The 5,741-nt window shown below is 42.7% G+C and overlaps 1 long non-coding RNA gene across 2 annotated transcripts; it reads left to right on the forward strand.

Annotated features, from left to right (window-relative positions):
- Window positions 1–1,975: 1,975 nt before the first annotated feature.
- On the forward strand, window positions 1,976–3,174 carry LOC138567821 (uncharacterized). 2 transcript variants are annotated; one of them, XR_011302281.1, is made up of 5 exons: window positions 1,976–2,123; window positions 2,210–2,354; window positions 2,460–2,610; window positions 2,726–2,848; window positions 2,995–3,174. It is a non-coding gene; the product is annotated as an uncharacterized lncRNA (long non-coding RNA). The 2 variants fall into 2 exon arrangements; XR_011302278.1 differs by having other exon boundaries at window positions 2,460–2,848.
- Window positions 3,175–5,741: the final 2,567 nt, after the last annotated feature.

The following is a 5,741-nucleotide window of genomic DNA, read 5'->3' on the forward strand; positions in this document are numbered from 1 at the left end:
GAGTATGCATCCCCCCCATTTCCACCCAGGTGGAGTATGCATCCCAACACATCACTACCCCGATGCACTGCCCTGGGTCAGTCAGGCAACTCACCAAGCAGCCAGGCACGTGGTCCAGCATGTCGTTCCATGTGATGGGGTAGCCTGCAGTTACGCAGCACATTGATGGAGTGGTATTGTTGCGATTGCGGTACACCGCCTCCACGGCATGAGGGACTACCAATTCTACATGGGTGCAGTCGAGGGCACCAATACAATTGGGCATGCCTGCCAGTGCATGGAAGCCTACTTTGGTGTCGGCTATCTCCTGGGCAGTCCGTGGTAGGGATATGTGGGTGCTAGCGTGCTTCAGGAGGGCATCCAGCACTTGGGTCCGCATGCGTGAAAATAGTGGTTGTGAAATGCCATGCAGCTGGCCCACTGTGTGCTGGTAGGTGCCTGTGGCCAGGAAGTGGAGCACAGACACCACATTTAGTAGCGGGGGGATGGCAGTGCGTATTTCTATGAGGCTGACAATGTCATTGTTTATCATGTCCACTTTAGTGGTGATGGTGTCCCGGTCCAACCGGTACAGGGTGTGGATCTGCTCAGGGGTTAGGTTGAATGGACTGGGTCTGATGCGAACGATTGGTGGCTGCCTACGAGGTACTACTGGCTGGTAATTGCTGGGCCTGTCTCACCCTCCCTCTCCTCCTGCGTCTCCTCTGTGCTGCCTGTTGTTGCTGCTGTAGTTGTTGTTGTTGTTGTTGCTGTAGTTGTAGCAGTATAGGCATGTCCTCCACCCCCATGATTGCAACAGCTAGTGGTATCATTTTGGTGTAGGAAGGGGTGTGGTGTGTGGGTGTACTCCTTTTATGCAAGAACATGCTCCATTGACTCCACCTGTGGTGATTGTGTGCACCTGTAGCAGTTTGCTTGATTGCAGATTGCGGTTTACGAGTGGTCCGCGATGCCTGTCCGCCATCGTGCAGGCCCTAATTACCGCCTTCGGGATGTCTGCATACTCGCGTGGGTTGTGATGTCCTCCTATTACCGGCATCCCAGTATTTACTCCTGGAAGGGGCCCGTGTACGCGCCCATGCTGGTATGAGGGGGCGAGGTACGGCCGGTGCCGGTATTGGCGGGTTGTCGGGTTGTAACGACCCGGACCCATTAATGATGCCACTATTACCATTCCGCCTTCCTTTTTTCATTACCTCCATTCTCGTAATAAGGCCCTATGTTATGACAAACGTATACCAACCACTCAGGGGTATCTTTATTATTATATTTAAAACAGCAAAACCTTCATTTGTAATGTGCGACACATTATGACCAACTCTTGACCTACTGGAACTCAAAGATCGACCTGCAATACAACTAACAACAGTCTATGCTATGTCCAACGCATACCCACCACTCAGGGGCATTTTTGATATTTAAAACAGCAGACTTCCATCTGGACATTGCAGCATGTAATTAGAATCGCCGAAGAGTGACACGAGAGAGTGACTGCTGTCATTGCAAGACGCCATTGAACACTTCTAACAATGGCCCTGAAAATGTATTAACACCTACGTTAGTTTTAAGCACACAACAGCTACACTTCAACTATTTGCATGTGCGGGATCTGTTAATATCCACCTTAGCAACAACACAGGCCACATTTTCTGCGTTGTTTACTTTGTCACATAAGGACACCAATTCAGCGACCGAGGGCGAGATGCCATTTCGGTCACCATGGCAACGTTTCCTTTGTTCCACCACGACTACGAAGGTGGAACTATGACTACCAGATTTATCTCCACATTTGATGATTCGTTGCGAGAACTTAAATGAATCATTCGTCCTGCATCAACACGAGAACTCGTGTTTAATTTTGTTTTGTATAAAAAGTTCTTTCCTTTCACTCTAACTGTTCACAAACACTAATAATTCCCCCTCAGGAATGTGAAACCACCGAATTGCAGCTTCCGCCCGGGCGTGCCGCATTCTGGGTGCCATGACAACAAGCCGAGCTCCACCAGACGCTCCTGAGACTGCGCGTTCACAGCCTCATTGCAGCTTCTTCCAGCACTAGGACGTGAGCCGTCGCCTAGCCTCCGTCCAGTTCTGTGATGTGTATCGGACGTACATTCTGACAAGTAAGCAGCCCACACGGATTAACTCCAAGATTCCGACCATGCAAGGGCTTGGTGCTTACACACATTTTATATACATGTATTTGCAGCTTCGTGTGCATATTATGGAAACGGGCTCATATGAGGAATGGAGAAACCTGTGTGCCTCAATATGGTAGCGGTACTATCAACAACATACCGCTCTTGAAAAACGTTTTCTACTGCTAATACAGGAACTTATGAACCCAAATACAGGTACGCAACTAATATACCATTACTTTGATTCTGAATACTAGTATCAGTCAGAGCCACAACCGTTTCACAAAAAAAAAAATAATATTTCTTTACTTGCTTCCTTAGAAATCTGGGATTTGAAATTGGTCCTCCTTCTCACTTAGCGATACTAGTGGCAAGACAGGAGCGATATAAAGAAATAAGAGAAAAAGCAGAAAAACTAAAAGAAGAGACTTTTTTGAAGCTCTGTTAACAAGCACCTGGAATTACACCTAAGGTATTGTACAGGCAGTACTTTGGTTCTTGCCTGCTACTTCATGAAAGACTGTTGCAGGCCAGCAGGGCACCATGTTCTCGTAAGTAAAGAAATGTCCTTACTCTTGCCCTCACAGTGGCCAGTCTATCCACTTCACAAATCATTAAGTGACTACAAGGGTCAGTCCACCTACTCCACAGAACTTTTCATTTCTGGTAACAAGGTCACACGTTCTTCATACCCCTTTCAGAGGCACAGGGTGAGTATTACGTGGACACTTGCTTTTTAATTCAGTAGAAGTTTTTCTGAAAAGAATGTTCTTTGTAAGAAAATGTATTCATGTGTCTTGAATGAAACACTGATATATACATGTATCCCCCTTTTTTTTGCCTCCCTCCCTTCTAGGACTATGAGGTCCATTCGCCCTGAGGAAGGCTCAACATAGATGCTGCTAAAATTCGCAAGCCGAAACGTGTCTTTAATGCCCATCCTTCTGTATGTAACAGACAATTAATCAGGAGTTCATAAATAGGGATCCTGATACTGTTCAAAGTAGTAATAAAGTCTACTACATAGAAACACCAATGATTTTCTTGACTCAAGTTTGTGTGTCTTCCATGCTTCTAAAGCTTTAAAAACATTTTTGTTTATTTGTTCATTTTGTATATATATATATATTGAAACAAAAAGAGAGGAGAAAGTGAACCGCGCTCTGCGCGGTCAGTTTGAGAGACCAAAATCCATGAAAAAAACCACAAATAGCACAGCTCGCAAGAGAGGTAAAGGTCTTAAAATATTTTAATGTGACCAGAAAAATGGACAAAAATACATAAATTACGGCTGGGGAGCAGCGGCAAAAACAGAGGCAGGACGCCGGTGCGCGCGACCCACACACAACGCGTTTCACACTCAACTGAGTGCTTGTTCACGTGAAGAGAAGAAGGACTAAAGCACTTTTATAATTTAACAAAAATAGTCCTTTTACAATTTCCCTGGAACAACATGGGTATCTGCACAGACGGAAAAGGCGGCGGCTATATTGGAGTGGAATGGCAAAGAATGAACAAAATAAATGGCCAAGTGGCGCCACCATGAAAAGAGCGCAAATGGCATGAAAGTATAAGGGAAGGTGAATTGACCATGGTATTAAAACTAGAGCACGCCTTCCATATAGGGCAGGACCATGGTTCCGGGGTACCACCAGATATACATAACAGTAGTAGTACAAAATAGTGATCGATGATGCACTAACAAAGTCGAAAAAGTATTAAATACACAACCCTAATGAATAAAACCATTATATGGAATAAAATGGAAGTAAACATACCGTCTAACAACAACACTAAAGGAAGAATGACATTAATCTGGAGCAGGCAAATGGAATAAAGTGCAAATGCATATAATAATAGCAGTATAGTTGTGGAGCGCAAGTGCGCTACAACGAGGTGGCAATATACAGATCTAAAACAATGCAAAAGACAGCATAATGGCCCTATTAAAAATAGTAGTAAGGTGCAAGTGCGAGCAGCATATATATATATTCAGTGAAAAAACTTTGTCAAAGGGACGTTATCGTTCCAAGTAAAACCGAAAAACCCTTGAAATTCGCCAGTTATGGTAAGCTAAGCAACCATAACTCGCGCCACCACCGTGCACTGCTAAGACTAACACCCAGGACATCAAAGATGACATCACAAATGTCATTGATGACATCACATGTGTATGTACTTTTCATGAAATATGTGTACAAGGGATTCTTATTATAATGTTGCGAAACAAGTGTCAAGGATCATTGCAATAAATATCATACCCTAATTAGTGCATTGAACGATGCATTGATATAAATAGCATTCTATTATGGGGGTTCTATCTAGTATACTAAGCTACTCATACAGAAACATAACATTGTGTGCAGCGTACAAGATGAAGGTATAATATTCGTAATGTTAATATGTTGAATAATGAAAAGATAATTGTTTTCTTCAGTGGTCGAAGTGATCGGGAGCGGTCGGGAGCGGTGCTCCTATACTTTTTTTTAATAAGCTTGTACAGCTCCTATACTTTTATTTTAAAAAGAAACCGTTCCGCAATGGTTTTGTTTTAAAATAAAAGTGTAGGAAGAAGTTGAAACCTTCACTTTCAGTGCACTGCACTCAACGTTCCCTTAAACAGCAGGCGCAAATGTTTGGGGGATGTATTGTGTGTGGGAGTTGTTGTGGCAATTGGGTTTGTGGGGAGCAGGGGCAGGCAGCAGGGAACATAGCTCCACTACTTCTTTTCATACACTTCGACCACTGGTTTTCTTAATAGATTTTTGTGTGCTGTGAAATATGTATTAAGTAGCTAATAAAACACATGTATTACATACTTGCATTACTATAGACAAATCACAAAGACACAAGAACACATTCCAATATGGGTATATACAGGGAAAGTGAAGTTAGCAAAAAAGCACAAGTAGTAGCGGAAACAATTCAAAACTTAACTGATTATTTTCATGCAAATAAATGATTGCTCTGTTTCAAAGCTGCTATTTACACTATGTATATGTATCACTTGATGTGATTGGACCCTAAGGAAAGTAGTGTGAGTACAATGTATACAAATATGACCATATACAGGGAAAGTACAGCCATAAAAAAAAAACAACAGAACTATCAGAAAGTGCTCATAAGTCTATTGATTATCTTTATGCACAAAAAGGATTGCTGTCTTTCAAGCTTGTGTCTTCCCGTATGTATATGTTTCATATGATGTGACTGGACTCTAAGGGAATTACTGTAAGGACCTACTTGAAGGATACGTCTACAAATAAAATAACATTTTTAGTTTCTGACTGTTACTGAAGAAAACCATGTGGCCTAGATATGTCAGCAAAAGAAAAAAGAGTGAGCCAGACATGTGATGTCATCAGTGATGTTATCAATGACATTTGTGATGTCATCTTTGATGTCCTGGGTGTTAGTCTTAGCAGTGCACAGTGGTGACGCGAGTTATGGTTGCTTAGCTTACCATAACTGGCGAATTTCAAGGGTTTTTCGGTTTTACTTGGAACCATAACGTCCCTTTGACAACGTTTTTTCACTGAATTTCATAGGTTATTAGTAGCGCAACTTAACCATAACGTCCCTTTAACAAAGTTTTTTCACTGA

This window comes from Ambystoma mexicanum, chromosome 1p (assembly GCF_040938575.1).
Source record: "Ambystoma mexicanum isolate Mex_15411 chromosome 1p, UKY_AmexF1_1, whole genome shotgun sequence".
Classification (NCBI taxonomy): Eukaryota; Metazoa; Chordata; class Amphibia; order Caudata; family Ambystomatidae; genus Ambystoma; species Ambystoma mexicanum.